We start from the raw sequence: 12,764 nt of genomic DNA, 5'->3' as shown, positions 1-12,764 counted from the left end.
TTCTAGGCAGGAGATAAGAAGTGGCATAGTGCGTTTGCAGTATTGCAGGTGGTCTGTGTGGAAAGATAGGGAGTTGGAGAAGCTGAAGCTGAGGAGGCTGATGGGCCAGGTCGTGAAGGTTCTTATTTGCCACATTTAGTCTTTATCGTGTTTTGTTCTTCAAGTGGTTACTGAATGCATTTCAGTTGAACCGTTTGATCAGGTACCGATTTTAGAAAGATAATTGGCACTGTATAGAGGATTGGTTGGATAAGTTGGAGGTTAAGAGCAGGGAGACTTGAAGTAGTCCGTGAAAAAATTGATGGGCGCCAGAAAAAAGAATGTTACTGGAGTTGAGAAAGAGACTGATGAATGTGAGAGGTGTCAAGAAGTGCAGCGGTAAGGCAGCCTTTTTCAAGATGTTTAGTGTAGTGTGCTAGCAGTGGGTGGGAAGGTGATGGCAGTGATGAAAGCCGTTTTCTAAACTGCGTGCTGTAGCTTCCCTTAACGAATCCAGTGTACATCCGCGTATTGAAGACTGAGAGGTTCTGCTGTACAGAAAAGATGTTAACTGTTAAAATGGGAATTTTTCAGACTTAAATGACCGTGAACATTAAAAAAAATTTTTTTAATGTTAATACTTAGGTATATCCCACTAAGTTAGTGATTTAAGGAACATGTTTTGGGAAACAGCCATCTAAGATGTCATTCATTCAGCCAGGGCTCGTAATCAGCAGGTGTGCACCAGTGCACCTGTACCAGCTGTTTACACGTGGTGATTATTCTGATTGGTCAGTTTATCCATTCCAATTGGATTGATTCCCTTGCTGTATTGGTGGTTAATGTTTCATCACCCTACATCCAAATAATATTTATTGAACATTAAGTACACTTTGATTAAAATCTTTACTCAAAGTCCCTGCCAACCTCTCCAGACATTCTTATGCTACGTCCCTTTTCCAGATGCTTCCATCTCCTGGAGCACATACTAAGCTTCCCCCAAACCACCACCACTTCAAGGGCTTTACACATATTTACTCCTGTGTCTGGAATGCTTATTCCTCTGTTTGTATAGTAAAGCTTAAATGTCACCTCATCAGAGAGAGCCACCCGGGTCACTCTGTAATGAAGTGTCACATGTTCATTCTCCATACCAGTGTTCTTAATTTTTATATTTGTCACTTACTGTCTATGCCGCCCAACACTACCACTCAGTGAACAAAATTTGTTTTATTTCCTGATGAACTTGCTCATTAGAGGTGCCTCTCATTTCAGTGATCGCTCCATAAATGGGGGCCCTACGCTTTGACATAATCGAAACCTGTATCACTTCCAAATCTGGAATTCAGATTCCCTTGCTCCAACCACAATCTTTCTCCAACTCATCTGCTCGAGATATCTCCATTAAAAAATATTTCTACCTCATCACGAATAACAGTTAATGCTACCACTTGCTCACTATTCATCAGTTCACTCCCTGCCCTCAACTTGTCTGGCTTAGAGACTAGATCCCACTTTGCAAATATCCTCAGACCATACCCCTGCACCTCCCTTTATGTCGTGATCTGGAAAAATCGCAGTTTTCTGTCTACTCTTGAGCAGTTAAATAGGAGAAAATTGTTACAACAGGCAGGTTTATAATCTCAAAACTTAAATAGGCTCAAAACTGGCAATTTTTCTGCAGTTTTATTGTAACAACTTGTTTCCACAAACTTAAATGATTTATGTACTTTTTTTTTTTTCTTTTTTCTGCTGAGAAAATACAAAAATTTGACAGGAACTTTCTCAAATTCCATCACTAAGTTTACAAACCCATCTATATCTGCACTCTCTTCTACTTGTCAAAAGCCCTCCTCACCTTCTCAGAAACCTTGAATTAACTACTCTTGTTTCATCAATCTTTCTTTTCCTAGATCCTTTCCAACAGCTCATATTAGTCCCTAATAGCTACTGTTCTTGAAAGAAAAGGGGGAGAGTGGTCATTTGATCCCATCCAACTATAACCCCTTTTATTTAGTTCCCATCATAACTAATCTGAGTTGCCTCCATTTTTCATTTACTACCACTTTGTGTGTCCCTACAGCTTTGCTGAAAGTGCTTTCATCAGGATCACCAGTCTCTTCCATGCTGTCATACCTGTAGGTTCTTTTTCTGCCCTCATTTACTGCCTCAGGAGCATTCAGTACGGTTGAGGACTTCCCCTTTGAAGTATTCTCCCTTGGTTTTCTTGGCATCTTCTCTTGGCTTTCTCCTTATCCTTACAGCAGCGGTTTCTGGCTGCTCCATCACTGACTCCAATCCTAGTTCCTCTTCCAGGACCTGGACCTTTGGCTCCTTGTGTGACTCTGCACTCTCTTTGGATGGTGTCCATTCTGTGGAGCTTAGTATTATCAGTGTACCTGTCACACGTAAACACATAACCCTAGGACCAAACTGTTTATAGTTCCAGGCTTTCATGTTCAGCTGCCTACCTCATAGTTAGGCATATCACGTCATATCAAAGTCATTTTCCCCACCCCGCCTTCAACCTGTTCCTTTCTCAGTACTCTGTCTGAAGTCACTACCTAGGTTTCTCAAGTTAGGTTTTCTAGCCCCATGGCCAGTTACTTACTCCATTACAGCACTCAACTTCTTGATAGCATTCATCTTGAGTTGTAATGGCTTTTTTTCTGCCGTGCTTAAATCTCATGCCGCCACCACCACTGCCGCAAAACCAACTTATAGGTTGCACAAGGGCAGAAATCTTTCTAGTTAGATCGCCTACTGCTTTATGCCAAGCACCTAGTCCAGTACCTTAAACATAATATGTACTTAGCAGTAGTAAAATTTTATTGAATGCTTAAATGGAAGTTGAAGAAAACTTGACTCAAACTCTCATGGAGCTCAGAAGTACACAATTACTATCATTACTAGTTCTAGGGGTACTGTAAGAATATATAATAGCGTGAGAATATGATACTGCATGGTCTGTAGTGAGGGGAAGCAGTTAATGAAGACTTCACTAAAGAAGGAGGTATTGGAGGAAGCAAGGCGGAGGAAGCTCCAGGCTAAAGGGAAACTGAAAAACTGGTAGGAATAACTTTTAAGGAAATGGTAAAAAAAAAAAAAAAAAAAACTGATAGCGTTTGAAGTAAGCAAGGACCACATCACACTGTGTCTTAGACCTAATTGTATTGGACTTTATCCTGGGTTCACATTTGGGTTTCAAGCAAAAGAATAAGATTCTTACATCTGCAGTTTTGTGTGTTTTTTAAAATCTATTTTTGGGCAGAGGCTACTCTTCGTTGTGGTGTGTGGGCTTCTCATTGTGGTGACTTCTCGTTGCAGAGCATAGGTTCTAGGCACACAGGCATTAGTAGTTGTGTGTGGGCTCTAGGGCGTGCGGGCTTCAGTAGCTGTGGCATACGAGCTCAGTAGTTGTGGCGTGCGGTCTCCAGAGCACAGGCTCAGTAGTTGTGGTGCACGGGCTTAGTTGCTCCACGGCACGTGGGATCCTCCCGGACCAGGGATCGAACCCATGTCCCCTGCATTGGCAGGCGGGTTCTTAACCACTGTGCCACCAGGGAAGCCCCACATTTTCAGTTTTAAAAGTTCACTCTGGTGAGAGCATTCCAGTGGGGAATTCAAGTAGACCAGTTAAGAAGGCTGTCCAAGTCATCCAGGGGAGAGAGGATACTGTCGGTGTGGAGTGGTGATGGCTGAAGGAGAAAGGTGGATGGACTGGAGAGAACAAAAATATTTGAGAGGACTTGATCATTATGAGTTATGGGAAAGGAAGAGGAGGGGAGAAGTAGAGAAGATTTCCAGGGTTTTGCCTTGAATAAGTAGTTGAAGAAATACCATATGTTCAGGTAGGTGAGATGGGAAGAGGAGCCGTTTTGTGAATGGGTGAATAGCTATAGGAAAAAGTGCATAGAAAGGGCTCAGGGCTGAACTCTGAGGGACTCAGTATTTAAAAGTAGATTAGGGGGCTTCCCTGGTGGCGCAGTGGTTGAGAGTCCGCCTGCCGATGCAGGGGACACGGGTTCGTGCCCTGGTCCGGGAGGATCCCACATGCTGCGGAGCGGCTGGGTCCGTGAGCCATGGCCACTGAGGCTGTGCGTCCGGTGCCTGTGCTCCACAACGGGAGAGGCCACAACAGTGAGAGGCCTGCATACTGCAAAAAAATAAAAATTAAAATAAAAGTAGATTAAGTGATAGGAAAAATCATGAGACATAGGATGGAAAGCATCCTCTGGCTTTAGTCGTAAGAAAGTAATTAGTGACCTTGGCAATTACGTAGTTTGAATGGAAGCCAGTTTTGAGGGATGTAGAGAGCAAGTGTACACACCTATTTTTGGAAAGATGGTTGTGAAAGAGAAGATAGAATGGTAGCTGGAGAGTGTTATGGATTCCAACTAGTTTTTACAAATGGAGCATATTTTAAGTGCCAGTGAGGAGGATTTGGTAGAGAGGGGTTCAGATGTGAGAAATAGATTATCATAAAATTCTTTACTTTCTGGCTTGGGTAATTGTGAATGATGATGCTGTTTACCAAGACAGCATACAGGCGTACCTCAGATACTATGGGTTAAGTTCCAGACCACCGCAATAAAGCAAATACGCAATAAATTGAGTCACACAAACTTTTTGGTTTCCCAGTGTGTATAAAAGTTATGTCTACACTCTACTGTAATCCGTTAAGTATGCAGTAGCATCACATCTGAAAAACAATGTGCACACTTTAAAAATGCTTTGTTGCGGGGGCAGTGGGATGAATTGGGGGAATGACTGACAAACATACACTGCTGTGTATAAAACAGACAGCCAGTGAGAACCTGCCGTAGAGCACAGGGAACTCGGTGCTCTGTGGTGACCTAAACGGGAAGGGAATCCAAAAAAGGGGATATGTGTATGCGTATAACTGATTCACTTTGCTCTACACAGCAGAAATTAACACATTACTCAAAAACAGCTATACTCAAAAAAATTAATTTAAAAAGATGCTTTATTGTTAAAAAACGCTAACCATCATCTGAGCCTTCAGCTAGTTGTAATCTTTTGGCAGGAATAACATCAAAGATCACTGATCACAGACCACCATAACAAATAGAATAATAATAAGTTTGAGATACTGCAAGAATTACAAATGTGGCAAAGACGTGAAGTGAGCAAATGCTATTGGAAAAATGGCCCCGATAGACTTGCTTGACACAGGGTTGCGACAAACCTTCAGTTTGTAAAAAATACAGTATTTGTGAAGTTCAGTAAAGCAAAGAACAATAAAACAGGTATGTCTGTAGAAGGAACATAGCATTGAAGGAAAGGCTAATATTGAGTTTGAGGTTCTTGTAGGTCATTAAGGCAGAGAGGTATAGTGATCAGTTCTTTATAGGGGTCTGAAACAGCTCTGTCCCTTGAGGACAAGCATCCTGTCTTTGTCTTGTATCTCCTGAGCATTTAGCCCATAATCTGAGGTATAGTAAGCACCTGATACATTTTGCTGGAATTGAAAGAAGCAGCAAGCACGTAGGGGAAAAAATACGTCACCACAGAGAGAACCCTGAGGAACACCAATACTTAGTGGACACTCAGTGGACAGAAGAAAAAGTAGCAGAGAAGACTTGGGAAGGAAGTGTTAGGTGACAGCCAGGAAAGGAGGTAGGGTATGGAGAATTATGGAAGCCAGAAGAGAGAAAATGGGGAAGGAAACTAGTCAGGAGCTGACCTTATTGAAAGGCCTTTAAGGTAAAGTCGACTATTTATGAATTCTGCGGAGGTACCCATTAAAGAAGCAGAAGCTGACATAGAGTAGTAGATGGAACCTGGTCTCAAGAACAGGTGGAGGTATTAGCATTACCAAATAGAAAGGACATCTCTTAGACTAAGTCTGTTAAGTAGGAATGTTGAGTTCCTAGGAAACAGAACATTCCTGCTCCAGAGGAAGCCTTGGAAAAGTAGGAAATCAACATTTAAATGTTAAAGTTTGAAGTGAAGAATGAGAGAAGGGGCCAAATATAAAAGGATTATTGATCAGCGTTCAAGGCCCAGCTGAGTTAGGAGAGCATAATCTTGTAGTAGCACTGTCTGCATGGTTATGTAATATTTCCAGTAGTGTTCCTCAGCTTGAACAGTGGAGGAAGAAGGAAGAGGTTGCATAGTCCCAGGAGGAGTAGTATTACACCAATGAATTGAGCCTGATTAGGGTAGGAATCAAAGCCAAGAGGACAGAAGAAAATGGAGTGGTCTGGCTTCCCTGGTGGCGCAGTGGTTAAGAATCCGCCTGCCATTGCAGGGGACAAGGGTTCGAGCCCTGGCCCGGGGAGATCCCACATGCCACAGAGCAACTAAGTCCGTGCGCCACAGCTACTGAGCCTGCGCGGTAGAGCCCGCGAGCCACAACTACTGAGCCCGTGCGCCTAGAGCCCGTGCTTCACAACAAGAGAAGCCACCCAGTGAGAAACCCACCCACCACAATAAAGAGTAGCCTCCGCTCGCCACAACTAGAGAAAAGTCCATGCACAGCAACAAAGACCCAACGCAGCCAAAAATAAGAATAAATTTTTGAAAAAAGAAAAAAGGAAAATGGAGTGGTCAAGGGACTGGAGGTCTTTTTTTTTTTTTTTTGAGGGGGGTTAGGAGATTCAGTATTATTTATTTTTATACAATTTTTAAATTTTGGTGTATAGTTGATTACCAGTTTGTTTCAGGTGTACAGCAAAGTGATTCAGTTATACATGTATCTATTTTTCAAATTCATCTCCCAATTATTACAGATTATTGAGCAGAGTTCCCTGTGCTGTACAGTAGGTCCTTGTTATCTACTTTAAATGTAGCAGAGTGTACATGTCAATCCCAAACTCCCAATCTATCCCTCCCCCCGACCCTTCCCCCTGGTAACCATAAATTCTCTAAGTCTGTGAGTCTGTTTTTGTTTTGTAAATAAGTTCATTTGTATCATTTTTTTTCAGATTCCACAGGAGGTCTTAATGGCGCCAAAGAGAGGGTATAGTAGGCATAAGGCCAAGAATTAGGTATGAAAGACTGGAGCATTGCAATTTAAGATTTTAGGAGTAATGTAACACAGTGTCTGGAAATGGCCAGAGAACTATATTTCTGAATTAGAATGTAGATGAAGGCTGATAGAGTTGAGAAATTGAAACAGCTTTTGGTCTAATTTATTGGATGGACTGTACAACGAAGATGCCGTTAGTAGGAAGTGGTGTAAGAAGACTGAGTCCAGTGCTGAAGTCCTAAATTAAGAGATTCAGTGGAGAGCGTGCTTCCAGACTACATGGTACATGTAAGGAGTTTTGGAAAGTAGCTTCTTCATGGTATCCTCTTGGCCCAAAAGTCTTGGGAGATCCAGGTTAAGTTAAGATAAAGTTGCAGAATATAAAGATGAGCTTTGAATTCTTTCTTCAAGACCAAGTGTACAGTCTAGCAGGAACCTGCTCTATCTAGCTTTCCCAGGCCTAAGTCCCGTGTGTCAGATCTGCTAGTAATAGTAAAACAGTTAATATTATTTGACTTTTACTACGTGCCAGGCACCGTGCTAGGAGCTTTCCTTGTACTTCCATTTCTTCTTTCACCAACTCTAAGAGTTCGGTGCTCATCCTCATTTTAAGATGAGGACAGTGTAGGCGTCTTGCCTGAAGATTGCACAGCTAGTATGTGGCGGAGCTGAGAGCTGAAACCAGGCAGACTGACTCCAGAGTTTGTACATCCCTTGGTATGGAGAACACAGGCAGCCACATGAGCTAAGAGGTTGCTCAGTGTCTTTAGCTGGAATGATGTTGTGAAGATTGTCCTGGTAGCTGGAGGGCATTTTCCCCAAGTGATTAGGAAACAGTATTAGGAGATGATTTGTAAATGATACTCCTTTTTTAAGACCCACATTTATGAAATTTTTTCGTCTATAGTTTAATATTGATTCCAAAGGAGGGAAAACTACTTCTGGAAGCCAATCTAGAGCCGTGAAGGTAGGGAACATAGAGGAGCAAAGGGCCCCTACTGGCGATGTTCACTCAGAAAGCAAAGGAGCTGAGAGACAGAAGGAAATGAGAAGCCGCTGTGGAGGGCTAGAGTGGATTCTGCCTAGCTCTCTACTCACTCTAGTCAGTGTGTATGGGGAGCCCTATAACTGAGACTAATAATACGGGTTTTGTTTGCTGCCCACTTAGCCACCAGGTTCTCGTGTTCCCCAGAATAGCTATGGGTGTGGCAAAAGAATGTTCATTCTGCAAGCTGCACTTGCACAGACTTTAGTGCTACCAGTCCTGGACCCCCTAAGTGCCGCTATCCCACAGGGGAGGTTGGAGAAGAGGAACGGGGCACCGGGGTGGTAATAGTAGCCCTCATGTGCCAAGGTCCCTGCCAAGCAGTGAGGTGTTGAAGTCACAGGGCTTTTGAGGACACGGTGGGTTTCAAACTATTCAGGAGCAGATCACACCAGGAAATTCTTAGAAATCAGGTACCTAGGAGTCATCCTCACCAGGAGACTGCCCCCGCCCTTGCCAAGTCAAAGTCCGCCCTTTTATATGGAGGCTTCACAGTGTAAAGCAACACCTAGACACGTAGGGATGGGAAGGGGGATGGGATTATACAAAGCATCAATCTCTTACATATTTCTACAACACTTCTGCAATCAGTACAACCCAGATGTTCAAACAACTGGAACCTTTTGGTAATTCTTGCTTGTTACCTCCAACCCTACAAAACCACTTAGTTAGCTGGTAAACTCATTACATTTACTTATTTGAAAATTTCAAAAGCATCCTTAATGTATTTGCTAAACCTGCTTACAGCTACTTAAAACTGGAGCATTACAAAGTTTTTTTCTCAAGTATATCTGTCCTCAAAGGAAACTTTCTAATCCATGGTGGCAGTTGGGTGGTGTTCTAACCTGATTTATACAGCTTGAAGTGTAATTCTCAACCCCTGCTCCATGAGAAGAATAGGAAACTTAGCAACCCTGTTTTATAAAGACAGTGACATACGGGGAAATTAAATGACTTGTGACAGTAAACCTACAAAACAGGTCTCTTGACCCCTGGTTCAGAACGCTTTCTCTCTGTCCTGCTGGTTGAAGGTGTTGCCATTTCAAAGCAGGAGGATGAAGGTGGAGAGTGGCAAGGTTATACAGGGAAAGTTCTCATTGGAAATATGGGAAGCAGTGCCATATACTTATTTTAGTAATAAGGCAAAATTATAAGTTGTCACATGTCATGGCATATGTTGGTGTCTTACACTTTAAAAATAGTTTTTCTAAAAAAAAAATGTAGTCTACATGTTACCAATATAAAACGAGAAACTGAAGCAACTCTAGTTTCTTCCAACAAAACCTCGATCCCACACCAGTTCCCCAGCCGAAGTAGATGAGCCAGAAGTATGAAAGGCAACAGCACCTCTGCTAGAAGTGAAGCAACCAGAAACATCCAGAATGTTCTGTGTGATAGTGGTGTGCACTTTCCAACACAAAATAGTGATTGGTTGTGTGTAATCATTGAGCTTTTAACTTGTATTATTGTGCTCCTGTGCTCGCTCGCACTCTCTCTCTCTGTTTCTAAGCTTACAACCCTGACAATGAGAGAAAATCTACATTTCGATTTTAAAACTATAGGCTGGAACCCAGCCTTCCTACAGCCTGGCTATGTTTTGTTTCCTTTTCACTAACCAAACTATAACGTGTAGGCAGCTTTTTTCAGAAGTACAACAGGGAAGCAAAGGGCAGACATGTTCCAGCAGAGCTTTCAAGTCTGATCCATTGAATCAGGCACTCAGTGGAGCTGCAGTTTGAGCACTGAGCTCAAAGATCCTGGAAGGGAGGCTTGGGAACCCAAGACTGAAGTCTGGCTCTATCTAGTAGGACAATGGGTAATATTTAATAATTGTGTCAGACACTGCTCCTGATATGTCCACTGATTTAATCACAACCATAGGAGGTAGCTGGCTGTCACCACCGGACTCATCTATTCCAGGAGACCCATGTGTTCTTACTGAGGTTACCAATCCTAGAATACTGCTTTGAAGGGAAATTTATATAATAGTTATAATCGTATATATGTACATGTACACACACATATGTACGTATACCTTCAGCAGAGAAAGCAGACATTGTAGTAGATTTTATAACCCTGTCAGAGTGGGAAGAGAGACCCTGCCACCATTTGGATTTGATAAAATCTATATTTAAATCCTGTTATTACCTTGCTTTCCCATCTCTATTAGAGGCGATGTTCATATTGGCTTCACAGGAAAAGTTACATACACTCCTTTTCAGCAGTCGTGTATGCACGTCCTATTCCGTAAATATTTAGATGGTTTTTGTGCACTTGTCTCTCAGTGCACGTTCTTTAATTCACTTCACTTGTAGCTGGCAGCATCTGTCTCTCTGACTTAAGGTTTGTAAGCCTTTGCTGGAATGAAGTTGGTCTGGAAGTGAAATTTGAGGTGCAGCTCATTTACCTGCGTATAAAATAAGTTTAAAGTGGGTATGTGTGTGTAAACTCCTCAGTTCCAGAGGCTTTGCTGTATGTGCTGGTCAAACGCTGAGCTGCACAGGAGTAAGAGGCCACAAGGTGGCAAGCTAAGACTGGGAAGTGTGTGTGTAGCTAAGGTCCAGAAACTGAACCAGGAATTACGTTTTCATTGTTTTATAAATTATCTTTATAAAGGGCATGGGCTAATATGTGGTGGTCATTTATATTTTTGACTACTTATGATAGTTTGAATAGATATTGGAACAGTTTTAAAAATTGGGAGATGACTATGATATATTAGCTGTTGATTCATTTTAGGAAAAATAGGCCACCGTTTACAATGGAAACAGACTAAACTTTTCCCAAAGCACCAGTCGAAAAATCTTGTTCTGATTAGAAGGTAGTCAGTGCCACCTCCCCATGCAAAGGAGGCTTGGAAATGTGCCTTTTAAGCTGGGCACGTTGCCACTCCCAACAAAATCAGAGTCAGCTAAAGCAGAATTAGTTGCCTAATAAAGTCAAACAAACAAACAAAAAAAACTGGATGCAACACAGTCGGCCATTACATGGAATACCAATATTCCAGAGATCTTTGAAGCTATTTGTACAGGAAGCTTCTGGAAGGCTAGATTTGGAGTTTTAAATAACCGAATTCTTGCTCTGTCATTTCCTCTAACGTTAGGCAAAGTCACTTTATCATTCTGAGTTGTAGTCTTCTCATTTGGAAGTATTTTTAAGGTTTCTTCCCATTCCAGAATACTATGATTTTTTAGCTTATACAACATAGTTATGCTGTAAATTTCATGAATACATTAATTACTGTCAGCAACTAGTGTGGGTTAAGCCCTTAAGGTATGATGATGAAGGCCTTGGCTCTGCCTGCATTCAATAGGCTCATATTTAGAGGGGGATTAAAAAAAACCAAGCAAATAATGGAGGGAGAAGTGATATAATACAGCCATGTATTAATATCTAACATTAAAAAAAATAACCTCTATGTGCCAGTGCTTTGCGTGGATCATCTCATTTAATTCACTCAACAACCCTATAAGATAGGTATTATTTATCCCCATTTTATATCAAAAATTTGCTCTCTGATAGAAATATTTGATCCAGACTTTGAAATGAAATTAGAATTTCTCAAGCTGAAGAAAAGATGAATGAAAACATACAAAACATTGATTATCTTACATGTCACTATAATGCCATGATCTTAAAGAAGGTAAATCTTATAACCATTTCTATGGAACTGCCTAACTTGTTTGTTGTAATGAGGAGTCTTGTTATTGTATAATACATGAAATTTGTTTTTTTTTAAGGCAATTCTCTATTAATCAGAGATCTTTCTGTGGTAGCAGGTTTATATAGTGATACAGCCAATATAAAGTCTCACTGTTTTATCAGGCAATCATTTAATTGTGATGCAGTTCAAATTAATAGAACATTTCTATATTAGGTAAAAATCTTTATTTCTTTGATGTTCACCCATTGGTCCTGGTTCTCAAATCTTGGAACATGAAATAAGTTATTTGTTTTCCAAGCATTGGGAAAGTCATTCCCTGTAGTCTGAACACGAACTTCTAGTACAACAGAATTAAGTGAACTTTCTTTCATTAGCGTCATATTACACTGTGTTCATGTTAAGGTGATGGATAGCTAAAGCTCCACGGACTTTACCTCATGAACCAATATCAATCCTGGTCTCATATTAAAATTTAAATCTTGATGCAGAATGGTTACTTGTTGCATTTCACCTGACTTGTTCTTTTTTTATGTATTTTATTTATTTATTTATTTTGGCTGCGCCGCAGCGGGCTCTTCGTTGCAGCATGCGGGCTTCCTAGTTTCGGCATGCATGTGGGAGCTAGATCCCTGACCAGGGATCAAACCTGGGCCATCTGCATTGGGAGTGCGGAGTCTTACCCACTGGAGCACCAGGGAAGTTCCTCACCTGACTTGTTCTGAACAAAAGTCTATTGAGATCTTTAAACACGTCTCATTTCTGCCTTTCAATATCCTGGTCATTTCTCTTGTCTTCAGTAGGTAGAAGCGTGCCTTCTGTGTCTTCATCCTAATTAGTAATATGAATGTAGTCAGGAACTGTTTTTGTCTATAACTGAAAGAGACTAACAAATCAATGACTTACATCAGGTGGGAGTTAAGTTCTCTTTCACATAACAACAAAAACAAAAGCATGGAGACAGGCGGTGCGGAGCTAATGGAAATTCCATAATGGTGTCAATGTCCCAGGAGCTTTCTTTCTGCTCCTTCATCCATAAGGTCTTGCTTCCATCCTCAGAGTCACCTCATGGTAGAAGATGTTCA

Source organism: Pseudorca crassidens, chromosome 13, assembly GCF_039906515.1.
Source record: "Pseudorca crassidens isolate mPseCra1 chromosome 13, mPseCra1.hap1, whole genome shotgun sequence".
NCBI classification, from domain to species: domain Eukaryota; kingdom Metazoa; phylum Chordata; class Mammalia; order Artiodactyla; family Delphinidae; genus Pseudorca; species Pseudorca crassidens.
This window is presented reverse-complemented; position numbering follows the sequence as displayed.